The sequence below is a fragment of the Ziziphus jujuba genome, chromosome 3 (assembly GCF_031755915.1).
Source record: "Ziziphus jujuba cultivar Dongzao chromosome 3, ASM3175591v1".
In the NCBI taxonomy this organism is placed as follows: domain Eukaryota; kingdom Viridiplantae; phylum Streptophyta; class Magnoliopsida; order Rosales; family Rhamnaceae; genus Ziziphus; species Ziziphus jujuba.
In genome coordinates this window covers 9,479,716-9,498,024 of record NC_083381.1, presented here as the reverse complement: position 1 = coordinate 9,498,024, position 18,309 = coordinate 9,479,716, and the positions used below count along the sequence as shown (strand labels likewise).

At 33.2% G+C, this 18,309-nt stretch overlaps 1 protein-coding gene, 1 long non-coding RNA gene and 1 pseudogene across 4 annotated transcripts in view; 1 reads left to right on the top strand and 2 right to left on the bottom strand.

Annotated features, from left to right (window-relative positions):
• LOC107434129 (vesicle transport protein GOT1) overlaps nucleotides 1–18,309 on the bottom strand; it is a 48,896-nt gene that overhangs the window by 23,599 nt on the left and 6,988 nt on the right. The window lies entirely within an intron of this gene.
• LOC132803220 (uncharacterized) lies at nucleotides 2,848–7,412 on the top strand. Of its 2 annotated transcripts, none has more exons than XR_009638247.1 (4): nucleotides 2,848–4,003; nucleotides 4,117–4,229; nucleotides 5,751–5,816; nucleotides 6,666–7,412. It is a non-coding gene; the product is annotated as an uncharacterized LOC132803220 (long non-coding RNA). The 2 variants fall into 2 exon arrangements; XR_009638246.1 differs by having other exon boundaries at nucleotides 2,997–4,003; nucleotides 4,164–4,229; nucleotides 6,666–7,411.
• On the bottom strand, nucleotides 11,703–17,002 carry LOC132803054 (autophagy-related protein 9-like; annotated as a pseudogene).

Sequence of the window (18,309 nt, the reverse complement as noted above, 5' to 3'; positions counted from 1 at the left end):
CAATTAATCTGGAGGTTATAATATCCATTCTTCCACCTAAGATTATTTGGACTAGCCTGATATAGTTGAGGGATGCCATATCGACAATACTTCTGGTTACAGCCCTGATGCATAAGCGGTTGCCTCCCGGCCTGGATTCGATTTCTGTCCCATGGAAAAACAAACAATTGACTCTTCTGTCCCATGTCTTCAACGTGTTTCATCATTGTTGGTGCAACCATAAAAGGCCTGCACTCTAGTAGATGCAGTCCGTAGAGTCATTATCGTTCTAGATACGGCCTGAAGGGCTAGCACCATGGTATATGTGACTGAAGGTGCTACCGAGATGGATGCGACCTTAAAAGCTGGCATTCCAATAGGTATTAATACGACTTGAGTGGCTTGCATCAGAATGGATTTAGCTTGGGGAGCCAACACCGAAGCAAAGGTGGCCTTGGAGGCTAGCTTTTTTGTAGGTGTTGGTGCAGCCTGGAGTTCCTACAACTGGATAGATGCGGCCTTATTAGCCAATATCAGGGCAGAGGTGGCCTTGGAGGCCTGCACTCTTATAGGTGTGAATGAGGCCTAGGGTTCTTACAACTGGATAGATACGGCCTGATTGGCCAGTATCGAGGGAGAGGCAGCCTTGGAAGTCAACACTCCTGTAGATGGCGATGCGGTCTGAGGGGCACGAGGGGCCAATATCAGGGTTGATACGCCCTGTGAAGTAATCATCGAGGCAGAGGCGGCCTTGGAAGCTAGCACTCCTATTGGTGTCAATGCGGCCTGGGGGGCCTACAACTGAATAGATGTGGCATGAGGGGCCATTATCAAGGTAGAGGCAGCTTTGGAGGCCTGCATTTGATACTCATTTTGACCATAAATTGGCCACATGCCTTTTAGTGTGGCATGGAGGGCCTACAGCTATTGGTGCATGAATTCGAACGATACTTCCATCTTTCTGTTATGCTCTTTTACATTGCTACTCATTTGACAGAAAATATCTCGAATAACTTTATCATTATTTGAAGTCATCTTAGTTTCTTAGTTGATGGGTCCCATTGAGCGTGCCAAAAAATAATGTTGGAAAAAACTCCACCATTAAGCGTCTCTGATTGTGTGAGCGTGCCATCCTAGAATGGGGTTTGGCTAGCTACTGTATGGTAAATAGCTAAGCCCTCCGGGCTTTGCTGATCAATCCGAGCGGAGCGAGGGCCTCCTCTCTCTCTGATTCACCTCCGGGGATTGTTAGCTAGGATAAGAAAGCCTTAAAGTAAGGAATAGAAGTAAGGCTTTCACCTGGGCGTGAAGGCGGGGGGTTTTTTCGGACGTTTTCTAAGATCAGAAGGAACGTCAAGATAGCAGCGTAGTCGCCGACAGAGAAAGAGAAGACCAGATCTTGGACTTGCAAGCTCTCTCGAGGGAATCACTTTTAGCAAGCCCTTTCCGCTTTGCACTCTGGTTCTTGATTCCTTTTTAGCCCTTTCCAGCCACGTGCGATAGCACTCCTTACCCCGGACAAATTCAATGGAATTTTGAGCATTAGCTTTAGCGGCATGTGCTTATTGTTTTGTATGTGGGTTTTCTGCTTTGCCATGTCAGTTGAACCAGTCTATCTGCTGAGCGTACAGCTTCTTCTTTCCAACATCTCGAACGCTTCACTTCGTCCCTTTCCCTTTCGGGCACATGAGAAAATGGCTCTATTCAAGAAAAATTCATTCTTTTCAGGTCAGAATCTGATTGATTTTGCCCTCCCTCAAGTGGTATATCCTTGGTTAACCGACATGTGAGATTGTATTTTAGATATTGTATCGCGGAAGAAATGAGAGCATTGACATTCAAATTGAAGGAAATAGAGAAAATAATAATAATAACAATAACAATTGCAAAAAGAAAAAGAAATCAAACGACTATATTTAATTGCAAAGAACAAATAATTAAGAATGTTCTAATGCCTTAATGATTAAAGAACTTTAATCAACTAAGAAAAATAAATAAGAACAATACTAATAATAATAAAAATTAAAGCCAATAAAGTAGGCAGTCTAAGGACTAACACAAAATTAAATGGCTAAAACTAAATAATAAGTGGACTAAGGCCAACACTAAATAAAAACTAAATAATAAGGTTAGAGGGCCTGCTCTATATTGGAAACTAGAATTAAAAATGAGAGAATTATTCTAGTGTAAAGAGATATAGTAGAGGTTGAGATCCTTGTCAATGAGCAAATGAGGCTTCAATATATAATAAGAGAAGCCAACCACAAATCTCTTTCTTTTTTGATGTGGGATATTTCAAAACATTTTATTTCTAAAACCCAATTGGTTTTTCTTCTCTTAATCCATGTGGGATGTTTTTCCTTTTGCTTTTTTATTACCTTAGACCGAAAATATTGGCACAAACAATCTTTTTTTGCAAGTTTTGCATATTGCTTTTGTATTTAAAGAGGGAAATTTTATGGGATAATCAAACCTTTTTTTTGGTGAATCATTTTTTTTTTTTTTTGGGGGGTGTGGGGGGTGTGGTGGTGGGGGAACTATGGAATAACCAAATAATTTTAACCTACTTCACTTCCGTCCCCGGTCCCCACCAAATATGAGAAAGTCATTCATTCTCAATGTCTCAACAAGTTTAAGCAACTATTTATTAGAGGTAAATAAATAATTTTGTTTGTCCTCTAAATAAATAATTTTGTTTGTTTGGAACATCTCTCTTTTTTGTGACTTGGTAAAGATATATTTTGATAACGATTTCAGTTGAAATAACATTAAATCAGCAAATACATTATGTGACTAGCTTTTGTACAAATTTTTTAATTTATTTTTGGAACTTTTGTTGAAAAAATCTTGGAATTAGAAGATTGTAGAAAAACTTGATTTGGGCTGTTCCCAACCCTGCAAAAGAGACGAAAATTTTCCAACATGCGTTAGAATACTCATTTGGAAGGATATTCAAATCCCTTTTTTTTTTTTCCGTAATAATTTTTAAATCCCGTTTTTTCAAAAGAACACGAGAGGAGGATGAAATAAAGGCTACGAAAAGAAGTTAAATGAGAATCAAACGCCACACAAAAAAAAAAAAAATGTAGAGTTTTAGAAAACTTTTTTTTAAATTAAAATTTAAAAAAAAAGTTTAGAAGATTAATCATACCCAAATTGAACGAAGAAACCGCAGTTGATCCGGATCAGAATTGAAAATAATTTTATTTTTAATCTTAGGTCAAATAATTTCCCTATCTTTTAACACATATTATTTGGTAAAGTTTCATTTTGCAATTTATTTCAATTATTATTTCCAAATTCGTTATAATTCAAATATGGAACACCTAGGATGATAAGTTTGAGCCAATTAATCAGCAGCTTTAAATCAATCCTCGGGAAATGGAAGGACAACATACGCATTCGGCTAAACAGAAAAAGAAAGACTTAGCACAACAGGGCGCAACATATAACATTTTCAAGTCTTTCATGCAGTTGTTTTCTTTTTTTTCGTTTGAAGTTTTTCTTTGCCTTCTTATTTTTTAATATTCCAAATCACCCTTTTCAAATATCAAAAGATGAAATGATGTTCTATTTTTCCCCTGAACCTAGAAAAGAGGAAGAGAAAAGTAAGAGAGAATAGTGAAGCGGCTTGGGAGAGATGATTTGTGTAATGGGTAATGCAATTTTCAAAGTCTTTTAAACTCCAGAAGGAGGAAAAATGACTTATTCTGGGAAGATCATGAGCTTGCCTCTCTAATCGCTAAAGACAAACTGACCCATGTCTGTTTCAGTGATTTGAGCTCGGATGGTGCTTTATTGAAGGATTAGAAAGAATCTGTGGGCTGGATTTTGACAGTTAAGGCACACTATGGGTTCTATGCTTTGACCGCTGTTCTTGCCGTGAACTACTTTGATGTATTCGTTTCAAACATGCAATTTCAGAGGGACAAACCGCAGATGAGTCAACTCGGCTCCCATAACTTGTCTATCTCTAGTTGCCAAAGCGGAGGAGACCCATGTGCCCCTTCTTTTGGACCTGGAAGTAAGTGCAATGCCCTTTATGCAATCCAGGTGTTTGTTGAAATGCCGTACTATAATTGTGTTTCTTTGGTCCCTTTTGTAATCAATGTGGAGTCTTGTTGTTGTGTGTATTAGGTGGAGGAATCAAGATTTATTGGTAATGTTTACTCTGCTGTTTGCAGCTCTCCAACTGGTAATATTGCAGCAGGTGGAGCTGATCGTACCGTGACTATCTATGATCCTCGCAGGTTAGTACCATCGAACCATTTTATTGGAAAATATTTGTTTAACGCTAGTGAATTATACCTGCTGGGAGATGTTCTTTTCTTTTTTTGGAGTAATAAAATTTGTAGAAAAAACTTGCCAAATTGGGATATGAATTTTTTTACACCATCCAACTACCCAGAAATGATTAAAAACTTAAAAATAAACATGACCCTGAAGAATAACAAAGTGTCCACTCTCCCCTGACTTTAGACTTGGAATTGAGAACTTTGCCGTGAGTAATGCATTTGTATACCACGTTTAAATCAAGGGGTTTTTTTTTTCGTTTTCTTTATTTATTTATTTTTTTCTCCCTCATACTATTAAATAGAAATAAGTGAAAATTAATGTGTATTAAGATTACAAACTCAAACTAGAGTAGGCATACGTACTTATATAAGGTCCAGTAGTCTTAAAATTGCAAACTTATCTTTTTTGCATATGCTTAATAATAAATAAGTCTACATGCTCCATTTGAGCCTAGAGAAGAGACATCAAGGAAATGGAAACTCGTTGTTTCTTGATGTTGCATGGAATGAATGAGAATTCGATGTGTTTTATATCTTGAATGTAGATGGTTGGCACTATCAAGATGGGTGGATTGCTCAAAATATGAGGTCAATTATTCTAGATAATAACATGCTTTTTCCTATTTCTTGTTCTCGTTTAAGCTCCCTCTATATCTATATGTGTAATGCATGTGTGTCAAAGTCTCTTCAGTCTTTTTAAATCTCATATTGCTCTTTGATCTTAATTTTAGGTGAGTTTTTTAAATAATTACAATAAACTAAGAAGGTGCATATATCTCAAGGTGTAAAACGCCTGCTACAAGCAGGCTACACACATGCAATGACCAAATAGATGTACGCATTTTTAGAGTACAACATAATCTTCATTTTAAGCATTTTGTAGAATGCCCTTGGGCTTTGCAGGAGTGCATTACCCAACAGTGCGCTCATGCTTTTCCAGTATGTCCAATCTAATTTGAATAATAGAACCTCAAAACATTATACCTCATGATATACAGAAAATAATACTATTTTAATACCTCCCATGTGGCAATAAAATAATTAACCCCAACCAAATAACTAGAACAGCAAAACTTTTTTAAGCTGCATAGCTGAAACCAGGTTCCTAATAAAAAAAATAGTAACCTACCAGTGTTCTTTCTGGCTCCAAGACATTGTTCAGTCTTTCAAGTACACTATCATCAGCCAAGGAAATCTCATCTACCAGAAATAGATCACCATCTCTAATTTCTACTATGCTTGTCAATTGCAATTATACATAAGCCTCTTTGAGCATCCTGTACAGCTTTTAAATTATTTTATAATGGAATCAAACTTTGTGTGATTCTTGAGGGAAATACCAAAATGTGAACAGTTGCCATGCTAAAGTTACTGAATTCCTACTAGTTTGTTCAAGCTACAAAAATTCTTTCTTTTACATCTGTTTGACCTTTATATTCCTGCCAGAGATAACATGTCTTTTTATTGGTATGGCAGATAACTGGACTTGCCTTCTCCTCAATCGATTCAGACTATATCTATGTGCAAGGGGTTGATTATGAGGTGAATTATTTATTTATTTTTTTCCTAACCTTTACTTGATACCTTCAATTTCTGATGAAAAATTGCTGCTTTACTTCTATCATCTTATATCCACCACCATACAAGTTCTTCCATTTGTTATACCTCTGCTTGATCAAATTATGTTTTCAAAGCAATAATTTTGATTTCCCACTTTATTATAAATGAAAAGAGATACTATAAAACTGTATACTAAATGATTCATTTGGTTACTCATAGAGACCAAGGCTATTATGACATTGCTTCATACTTGAGGAGACATGTTCATTTAAAAAGTTTAGATGAGATAAAAAAAAACTTAAAAAATATTTCTTTAGTTGCAACTCCTGTTATGTCCGCATAATTCTTTAACAAATTCTTCCTCAGAAGTGGCAAAATACCATCGCTTTTTGGAAATTTTATCATACTTGTCCTCCAATCTGTCAGTTTCCTTTCAAACTATAAGCCTTCATATTTTGACTGTGTCAATGAGTACTTCGAATTTGAGACATGATCCAAAGCTGGGAAGGGAAAAAAAAATGCAAACTGTCTAATGCAAAACATTGTAAGTCTAAAAGCAAAACTTGCCTAGACTTCACAATCTGAACAAGTTTAAAAAAAGATACCAGTTACCAGATATATTCGTTTATCTTTTCTTCAATACCAAGCGCTTTGAATTAGACTTGCTCTATGATGCAAATGGGAAAAGAAACCTTCAAAATGCATGTACTAGAACAATGGCTGTGGGAACTTGGTGGCTTGTGCTACTTGCTTTGTAGACGTATCGTTGTGATATCTTTCTGTACTTGAGTTCGAAAGCATTTGGCTTGATTCTCATTAATTGTTAAACAGGTGTTTTGTGGAAATTGGAAAGAAAGCAATCGGGTTTTTTCGTTTAGAGGATACTCAAACTGGCTTGGCTTTAGCAAGGTATATGCCATTTAAGATTCTGTGCAGTTGTACGCACCTGATCAATAAGTGGCTTAAGTCATCCAGTTAAACAAAAAGGCTACGATGTTTCCCCGACAATTTCGATTGATTTGGTTGTAACGAGCATCTTTATCCTCATTTGTTAAGAAAATAAAATCAAATCAAGCTAACTTAGTTGGAATTTGGTTTGCATTTTGAAGCAGAACTTCTGATAGTCCAGAGTTTAAGCCAAGTGAAAGTCAAAGAGTTTTTTGGTGAACGGCTATGATGAATTATTTTTACATATCACTAAAGCTTAATCTACGCAAGTGGACCAAGATGTTAACCAATAACTGACTTAAAGAGTAATGGTATTTGTTTTATATTTGTACATAAAATTAGATGCCCTTCATGTAACTATAGTGACAGCTTACTGTCTGATGGAAACTTGAAAATGGAATCTCGCAATTTTATGCATTATTTTCAGTGCTACAACAAGAATGTTCTTGGTAGATGGTGCGATTTAATGAAGTAATTATCCTTACCCAATTCAACATGATTTTCTTGGACCTATGGACTCTACCTTTTCACTTCAACAGCAAGAGTTAGGTCATTTTTGAAGTTGTACTCCGTTATGAGCTACTTGAATCATCTATAGCCCTTGTAACATTCAAATACGTGCAATTTTTTTTATTTATTTTTTTTCATGTTTCTTAATGGAAAATTTACTTTCTTCATTGTCGGTTGGAGGACCAAGACCATATGTCGGTTGGACTGCATCTTAATGAAAATATTTTTTAAATATTTATATTTTTCATCAAAATCTATAAACATTTTTAATATATATATATATATGTTATATTTTCATTAAATACATTCACAATTATTAATATAATTTTATTTAAGCATAAAAAAATATAAAATATATATATCCACAAATATTTTTTATTAATAATATATATAGAAAAACGAGGCAGATACGGGATGGGGAATATAACAATAGTCCCATCGGCAAATAAAAATTTATATTTTTGTTTGTAAAAGGGTTAACATGTTTTATTTTTTATTTTTTTTTCTTATGATCTTTATCCATATCAAGTTGCACTAAACAATTTTTAAGGTGTCATATTTAATATCAAAATAATAGTAATAAAATATGGATTTTATTTTGAAAAAAATTGACAGAAAATATTATCAGAAAATATTATCAACGCACTCGACTGCAATACTGATATGACCTTCTCTAATTAAGAAAATTCAAATTTTATTTTTTGTTTGCTAAAGTATTATTGTGTGTTCTTTTTTTTTTTTTTCTTTTTTTTCATGTTTTTATCGTTACATAATTTGCACTCAACAAGTTTTATGTTGTCATATATAATTTTTCCAGCAAGCATGTCAAATTTTGTAATAAATTTAGATAAATTATAATAAAAAAATTAAAATGAAAAATTACCGATGGCCAATTGGTACTACTAATGGGATCCATTGATAATTTTTCAAGTAAGTTTGACAAATTTTAGAAAGATTACCAATGATTTCTATCGGTAATATCAATGGTCATTCGATAATTAAGATGATTCGAATTTTTTGCTCTTTAGTAACGTATTATTGTGTTTTCTTTTCTTTTTTATATTTTTTTATTATTAAAGTACGTTGCATTCAACATGTTCAATGGTGCAATATATAAAATAAAAGTAGTTATAATGAATTTTGATGATTTGCAATAAAAAAAAAATTTAAATGAAAAATTACCGATGACCCATCGGTATTACTAATGGAAGCTGTCTGTAATTTTTTTAGTAAGCTTGACAAATTTTGAAAAAATTATCGATGGCTCCCATCGGTAATACCGATGGCCTTTCGGCAATCTTGATACTAAGAATTTTATGTTTATTTCGTAACGTTTTAGTATGTTGTATTTTAGTTTTTATGTTTTTTTATCATAAAAGAAGGTGGCACTCAACATATTCCATGGTGCAATACATAATATAAAAGTAGTTGTAATGAATTTTGATAATTTATATTAAAAAAATTAATATGAAAAATTACCGAAGAGCGATCGATAATTTTTCCAGCAAGCCTATCCAATTTTGAAAAAATTACTGACAGCTCCCATCGATAATACCGATGATCCTTCGATAATCTTGATATTAAGAATTTTTTTTGTTTGTTTCTTAACATACTATTGTGTTTTATTTTATTTTTTATATTTTTTTATCATAAAAGAATGTGACACTCAACATGCTCCATAGCGCAATACATAATATAAAAGTAGTTGAAATGAATTTTAATGATTTGTATTAAAAAAATTTGAAAATATGAAACTTGGTTTGCTTATTGATTTAGGCATGTTTTTATGGAAAGAGAAGCCAAAGAAAATTGTTTTCCTCACAGAGAAACCAATTGTAGGATAAAGATCCCTTTTGTTTGATGGAATTCATCTTCTAGAAATCTCTCTCTCTCTCTCTCTCTCTCTCTCTCTCTTTGGTGTGTACAAAATATCTGGTCAAAAACAATTTCTTGTTTAAAATGGAAAAGGAAATCCAACAGTAATTTTCATGAAAAAAAGTCCAACAGATTAAACACTCTCTTACGTAAATATTGCTGCTGGTGCTGTCAGAAACTAAACCTTCCCTATGGTCGATTCACACCAACAGCATCCTCCCTTCTTTTTTATGCCAAGCATCTCTATGAAATATGGAACAGAACTAATTTCAATTAATAATAGATTTCTGTTTTGGAATTTATTCCATCAAGTTGTTAAGCATATGAATTCTATAAAAAGAATCTGTTAAGTTACCAATAAGTTCTAAAAGCTAAGTTTGTAGGAAACCCGATTATGCTTGTGCAGAAGATATTTTTGCAAACCCAGTTAAAAAAAAAGAAATATATCAACGATTTTGCAAATAATCCAGTTTAAAAAAAATAAACAGATGATGCTTATCTGAAGGATGCTTTTTGAGGAAGAAGAGGATGAAAGCTCATAGTAAAATTAAGAGAGGATGAAAGCTGAAGCTGAGAGTAAAAATAAGTGAGAAGAAAGTAGGGTTTTTGTTTTGACTGAAAGCTTTGCAAGAAATGGTGCTTTAGTGGTACACTGGACGAAGGGAAAACTAAAAGTATATGCATGTCATTTGCAATTTTTGTTAAGGTTAAAATATGGGGAATTTGGCCCAATGTCCCTTTTAGAAGGGCTATGATTATATATACCCCTTCATTGGTTAACTTTTTTTTTTTTTGCCCTTTAATATCCATTACATCCTTAAAAAAATTTTCAAAAATCTATATGTCCTTTATTTTAGATTTAATACAAGGAAACCTTTTGTGGCTCCTCCGATTTGACTTCTAGGTTCTCATCAAAAACCAATGCTGAGATTAGAAATAGGACCAAATCTAAAGACAACAAGTTTGAGTTCAAAGAAAGCAATGCTCAAATCTTCAGGCTAATGCTCGACAATGCCCATCTTCAATCCCGCCTTTATTTCTATGAGTATCGGTATGCTTTTACCTTCTCACTTGTGGTTGTTTTTTCTCTGCTGCTTCAAAAATACTTGAATGGTGGATCGGAAGAATCTGGATCTTTAGCAAATGGTGGTTTTATTCCGGTTCTTCTAAGATTTGTGGGTGTTTTTAAGTTTTTGACGTTGCTCGCCAAGGTTTCTTTGAAAAATCAGCATCATAGAGGCCGGAGAAATCGTGAATAGAATCACCACAAATTCTGAAAACATTATCAAATTGGCAAAAAAATTTGATTACCATAAGGCCTTCGGTAATTACCGATAAAACCTACGGTAATCAATTTGTCCTTGCTGGAAAAAGTTACCGTAGGTTTCATCGGTAATTACCGAAACCCCTGTGGTAATCACATTTTACCAATTTTTTGGCCACCATAATTCCCCTAATGTGTGTTAAATGCAACAACATGTAAAATATACATTCTTCAATGATCCTAAGGAGAAAAAATCCCAAAAGTTCAGAAAAAGTTCTCAAATTGCCAAAAAAAATTTATTACCGTAGGGTCTTCGATAATAACCGATGCAACCTACGGTAATCAATTTGTCCTTGCTGGAAAAACTAATGTAGGTTTCATCGGTAATTAACGAAACCTCTGTGGTAATCACATTTTATCAATTTTTTGGCGCCCACAAGTCTTCTAATGTGTGTTAAATGCAACAACATACAAAATATAATTTATTCAATGATCCTCAAGAGAAAAAACCCCAAAAGTTCTGAAAAAGTTCTCAAATGGGCACAAAAATTTGATTACCATAGGGCTTTCGGTAATTACCGATAAAACCTATGATAATCAATTTGTTCTTGCTGGAAAAATTACCGTAGATTTCATCTGTAATTACCAAAACCCCTATGGTAATCATATTTTACCAATTTTTTGGCCCCACAAGTCCCCTAATGTGTGTTAAATGAAACAACATGCAAAATATACATTCTTCAATGATCCTAAAGAGGAAAAACCCCAAAAGTTCTGAAAAAGTTCTCAAATTAGCACAAAAATTTGATTACCGTAGGGCCTTCGGTAATTACCAATGAAATCTATGGTAATCAATTTGTAGTTGCTGGAAAAATTACCATAGATTTCATCGGTAATTACCGAAACCCCTATGACTATCACATTTTATCAATTTTTTGGCCCCCACAAGTCCCCTAATGTGTGTTAAATACAACAACATGCAAAATATTTTCCACTTTATTTGACAGTTAATGATAAATGAGGATAGATGAGAAATGGGAGATGGTTCCATTTATCCAACACTTTCATGTCTATTTATTTAAATATTTTCCACAACTGCACAATTAATTCCCTCCTAACTACTCTCTTTTGGACATACTGCCATAGAACCGCATTTTAAAAGAGATTGAAAAAAGCTTTCAAGCTGGAAATAGTTTCCAATTTAAAACTAACTAAATTTCAATGCATACCATTCAAACAAATTCAAATGGTCCCAAACTAGAGTGCCAATAAGAACTCAATTACCATCCATTTAAATTCTCATCCTTCTTATTTTTTGCTTTTCCACATCTCAAACAATATGGAGAATTTAATAATGAAATTGAATCCATATACTGCATCTTGACATGAGAATCATGTAGAAAAACTAAAAACTAAATCTGAATTAGCAAGAGAAAAATATACAAATGTTTTATGAATAAAAACTAGAGAATATTAGAGCTTCTACAAAAGACGCTGTTGGTATCAATCCTAATTTGACCCAAAATTGCCCATCAATGTCAAAATCTCGAACACAGACTGGCACCACAATTGGTATAATGCCAAACTTTAGTGACAGCATTAAAAGCATACGAGGCACCTCCACTATAACAGAGACCGATTTGATACCTAGATGAAATCAAACGAAACATTTGCAGTTAGTTACAATATTTAGCATACAAGTTTCAAAGAAAATAATTAAACACCTAGAATATCCATAAAGAAGTATAAAGGTTCAAATCTAACAATTGAGGCAATAGCTCATGCCCAGTAATAACAGGAAAGTAGTAAAACACACCCAATTCCGTGGCCTGTACCATGCCGATAATCTAGACCATTTTTCTATAGTGGAACTCAAGCAAGAATGTCTAGGGCATTACCTATAGGAAAATGAACATGTACCTTCCTATCACACAAACTTACAAGAATATAGTCAATACATTTCACTTAAAATGAAATACATAATTTAAAAAATAAAATAAAATACCATTGATTCCATTAGGAAATTGAGCATTCCCAAGTGCAATATGACCCTTGAGGACCTGCAAAATGAAGCAAACAAAATTACTTTGCAAGACTTGAAAAAATATAATAATAATAATAATAATAAAAAGAAAAACTAAAATAGATTAGCACTTACTGCAGTATAGCATGCTTTAAATAGATTAGCACTTACTGCAGTATAGCATTTTCAACTATATCAGTTTTTAACAAGAACATTTGAAAGTAGTTGATAAAGTAGGAATTAACATATCCATGTCAAAGTTCATTTTAAAAGTGGAAAACCCTTTATTTCTCCAGATATATTGGAATTTGTTATGCATAGAATGTCATGCTAGCTTTTGAAAGTGGTTGCTAAAGTAGGAATTAGCATATCCATGTCAAAGTTCATTTGAAATTGGAAAACACTTTATTTATCTTTATATGGTGAAATTTGCCATGCTTGCTTCAGAAGTAGGTTGTGCCCATGCAATACAACTTAAAAACCATTACCACTCATGTGCATAAATGACAATGTCAGAGATAACTCTTTTGAAGTTCACAGCTATCATATAGAATTTTCAACCATTACCACTTATTATCATATAGAATTTTCATTTGAAGTTCACAACACCTTTTTTACTGCACGAAAACTCTCCAGCTTATCGCTTGCAGTCACCTCTGTCAGTTTAAGTGTTTGCCTGCAATCATTGCATCATTATTTGATTAGTGTGTATTGAAACTGCACAAGCAGAGCATTGCATGCAGACACAGAAATATACACAAGCTGTGTACTGACAAGTTGTCTGATACGGTTTATGTCCTTTTACATTCCTCTTTCAGGCAATATTTAGGCCACAATACATCTCAACGAGTATTTCAATCAAATGTTATGTTGCATAACAACCTAAAAAAACAAAAAACGAAAAATGGATTTACAATTGCTTTTTCTTAGTCACTTCGTCTCCCTCCAAGAAGTAACCAGAAACCTCATATATCTCTTGCATCTGTATATGCACTAAAAGCTTAGACATCTTTTTTTTTTTTTTTTTTTTTATTGTTTTCACAAAAAGCTTTTCCTCCAAAAATGGTATATTGACTACTTGTCCAAGAAATAAACAGATGCACAAGTTTCACGGACTACCTGCTTATCCAACCAGACAAGATATTGCACCACTGCAACGCCATCTCGAATGTGTGCTTTTTTCATACCTTCCAACTCCACTGGGTTCTAAGTTTTTAAATTATCAGTTGTAAATAAAATAAGAAAAAATCAGAATTCAAACCGAATAAATTGATTGCAAAAAATTTATTCATTCTAAGATATCAAATTGCAAACAGAAAATTAAACGTGACATGTTTTTACTGGAAAATGAACAAAAGTCAAATCCTTGGATAAAATCATAGGTTTAATTATATCAAGTTTGTAAACATTTTAAATTTCCTCGTTATAAAGGGTTGTCTGACTATTTGATGGGTATCTCTAATTTGCGTTGCCACCTTGTCTTTTAAAAGGCAAGGTATAAAGTTCAATAAAGCATCTAGGATAAGAAGTAACCATCCCTTGAAAAGAACAAACTTGTAAGAACTGCCAAACTTAAAAAAAAAAATAACTTCTTGTCTTCTACATATTGTCTAAGAAATATGAAATGGACATTTTACATATTACATCTTGACATATGTCCAACTGTATGCACCAATCAAAATATGTATCTTAAATATGAACAGAAATCCATGACAAGAAATGCACGGTCAACTTTAACATACCTATCAAACATGCTCTGTAGTATGCACCAATTTAAGGTCCACTCAAGGGTTTTAGTCAGTATCAAAAGATGGCGCTTTCCCTTTGAACCAGATTTGACAGTTGGACCAGCACGAGGGACCCATTTTGAGATTGGAAATGCAAGTACTCCCTTGTTAAGCATTCCGATCAAGCAGTTTTCCTTCCGCATCAATCGCATCACCACATCATGAGTAGAAAGATCCTTAACCACACAAAGTTGTTGCGAACTTTGTAGCTCGGCAACCTTTTCAAGAATCGCTGCCCATGGAATGGTTTGAATTTCATTATCTGTAACATCAAGACTGCAAGAAAAAATCTTGGTCATTGTCCTAAAAAAAATGATACATTCAGTATAATCACTACCAAATATTGCTGCATATCAAATTTTGAGTCATACCTATTATAATAGAAATGACGGATTCCAAGAGTTGCTCTTAGTTGAGCAAAAAACCTCAAAAAACAAAAGAGCCAATAAATGGAAAATATACCCAAATATCCAACAATAATAGCCTTTGAAAGTGTTAGAGGGGTTAATGAGTGCTGATGAAGAGCTTCTTTAGCAAGATCACAGGCCTTAATTCCATATTCAACCGCATCCATCCCACACTTAGCATTACAAAGGCCATTCCAATCAACATATAATAAGAAAAATCCTGAGAAACATATGGTGAAACCCAGGCTGAGAAGCTCAACAATCCATTTTATAATGATAAACCAAAGCCCTTTTCTCACAATAGTAGCTGTAGAGCCTCTCAAAGAAAAGGTCCAAATCCGCAATTGGTTCCACATTCAAACTCTCACCATTAAGAAGCCCTGAAGGGCTCTCGCTACCAGGACTTGGTACCCTTCTGTAATAAGATAATTCAATCTCTAGAGGTACATCGCTAAGCAATCTTGCAGTCAAAGAAGATTCACCATGCCACTTCCACTTAAATATGTTGCAAGAATTTGCAGCGTTTGACCCACTGAACATCATTCACAAAGATTGACAGTGGGCAAATACATCCAGTCCATTCCCTGAACCACACAAACTGTCAAGCCAAGGTTCTGGATGGATGAAAGAGATCAGAGAAGTCCCTCTTATCAACATAAACAAAGTTTAGCAAGTGCAAGAAAAATAAAGAGGAAATAGTAACAAAAAAAACTAGTCCAAAGAGTAAATTTTTAGATATCTTAAAGAGAGAAAGCTTATTTACATATATTTTTTACAATTACTAAAACAAACAAATAAACCGTTGGAAATTACGTTACAGCAAATTAACCTTAATACTAAAAAACTAGTCCCCCATGTTTATTTTAGACAACCTCAAAATAAGACGTGAATTAGGATAACTGCATATTAGTATATTAGTATAACATAGACCATAAGTGAGTATTCTATCAATATTGACATCCAATCTATTTTTTCAATTGAAATCAATTAGTGGCAGTCATGAATAACACTAATGCACAGCAAGGCACATGTGCTTAATTACGTAAGTTCTATCAGCACCTAAAAAGAACAAATCAACAAGATAAACTAAAACTGAAAAGGTCGTGGCAAAGAGATGAAACATAATCCACAGCTAAACAATTATTTAACTCCAAAAATCTTTCTCACCCAATCACAGTATAATACCTAGTCATCAATTGCAGCAATCATTGTAAGAATAAGCAATATCATGATCAAGTCAATCCACGACAATGAATTGGACGTCCTTTAATATACTCTGCAAAGAAATCCCTAACATTTGATATGTGTTAGAGATGATTTAGTTGTTTGGAAACTAGTTTGTAAATTGAAGAATTCGCAGTCAATCATCAAGCTAACTAATACTCTAACAAATGAACTGGTTAGTAGGACTTCAAAACCCAATTTCATTGCGCTCATAACGAAAGTAAAAACCAAAGCTTAACCAAAAAAAAATTTAAGGAAGAAACAACCTCTAAATAACTACATATAGATGCATATAAAAGGAAAGACGAAACAAACTAACAATTGAACAAAACCCACCCCAAAAAAAGTAATTATTTTCCATTCTCATAAAGTAAAAATCAAAACCCACAATCAAATCCCTGATTTTCACTAAAAAAAATAAAAGCCCCAGGAAAAAAATAAATAAATAACATGAGCCAGATACAGATAAAATTTACCTACAGCAAAGAATAGGAGTCAAGAGGAGCAGCCAACAAAGACTAGTCGAAATCACTAAATTGTATATGCTGCGCAACAACAAACAAGGGTTGAAGAAACACCAAAGGAACAAAAAGAAATAACAACGAGAAGGTTGAAAAAGGATATTAAATTAAATTTCTGAGTAATTTAATGTTTTTTTTTTTTTCCCTTAAAAAAACAAAAGGCAGAGGAAACGAAAAGATGATGGAGAGGGGTTTGGGCTATTGGGTATTGGATTGCATGGAAGAAAAAGGAATTTTTTGTAACGAGGTGGCAACGCAATACCCTAATTCTTTTAAAATCCTTCTTCCTCACAATATCCTAATTTCGAATTCCAAACCATCAAATTGAACAGGTATGTATGGAATTTTAGTGACCCATAAAACCGGATTGTTTGGCAAAAAGGTAAATAAGTGAAGAAATCTTCACGAATGAGAAGAGATGAGCCAACGTTGGGAGAAGAGAAAAGCCGGGTGAAGAAAAGAACAAAAAAAAAGGACAAAAAAAAGATGTAAAAATATTTAATTTTGATATAAGAATATTTTAAAATTATTGAAAAATGAAAGAGCAGAACAAAAAAAATAAAGGAGGGGGTATATTTTGTTAAAGGCCTGCTCATGGAGGCAAAAGGCCAAATTCCCCTTAAAATATATACGAGGAGATAAAACAAAAAAAATGAAAAAGAGGCGGGTAAATTTTTTTAGGGCCCTTCAAAGAAAGATATTGGACCAAATTTCCCATATAATATTTACAAGTTATTCCAAAGTATGAAACATTAATGAATCATTTTTGGACCTCAAAAATGAGTCTTGGGCTTTACATGGTAAGATGCCTAGTACAACACGAACACATGACACATCAAGGATTAAATCTAAACATTGATCATTAATGTTATTAACTTTATTATATTCTTCATTACTTTATTAGATCTTTTAAACTAATCAATATAACAATTAGAATTAGTAATTCACATTGATTTAAGACTTCTTAGTTGTTCATTTTCATCTTCTTGTTTATTTGATTCCCTTTATTTGCTAGTTTTATAGTTAGGTAGTTATGATGTATATTTCTTTTTCATTTTTGTTTAAATTCTAATTGTCTAATAAATAGTAAGAAATCATGGGAACTGGTCAAGGTCGAAGCTAAACTTGTCATTTAAGTGGTGCGCATGAGAGAGAAATTGATCGGATTTTGCTGTATTTTCAGTTGGCTTTATTGTATTTTGCTGAGTTGGCTCTTTCTCTTTCCTCCAAGCAAGGGCAATGTGTGGGACTCCATAATAATCTTATTTGGCATTCTATAAAGCATATAGAAGCTGATTTGGAACTCAAATTAGTCAAAAATTGATAAAAATCAACTTAGTCAAAAAGCTAGTATTTTAGTTTCCTAATTTGATTTTCTACTTTTTGTTTTAGAAAATTACCTTTACTTTTGGTTTTTATTTATTTATTTGCTGGACAAATAAGTTTATGAAAGTTATTATTTTATTATTTTCATTATAAATTAATTAATTCATAATTCAAAATAAGGAAATTAATTAATCCAAATTAGATTAGGAAATTGTGTAAAATTAGGCAATTTCTTAATTAGATTCTATATTGGCCGAAATTACCTAATTCTTTTAGGATTTTATTTTGTTTATTTAAAACCTATTTAAAGGATTATTTTCAATAAGAAATCAAGCTTGAATTTTATACAAAAAATTATTTGTGAGATTGAATTCTCTTTATTCTTTTAAATATCTAAAACACCGTTAGTGAATAAATATTTTAGTTTGACTTATCAACAGGCCTTCCATCACCTATTGTAGCGTCTTCATTATATACCAAGATTTCTAATCACAAGTTGATTAGGAGTCAAGGTGACCATTAGAACTTGAACATAATTAGATCCGGACTAATATAATACGGATTTAGGCACAAATCGTCCTAGGTTCGTA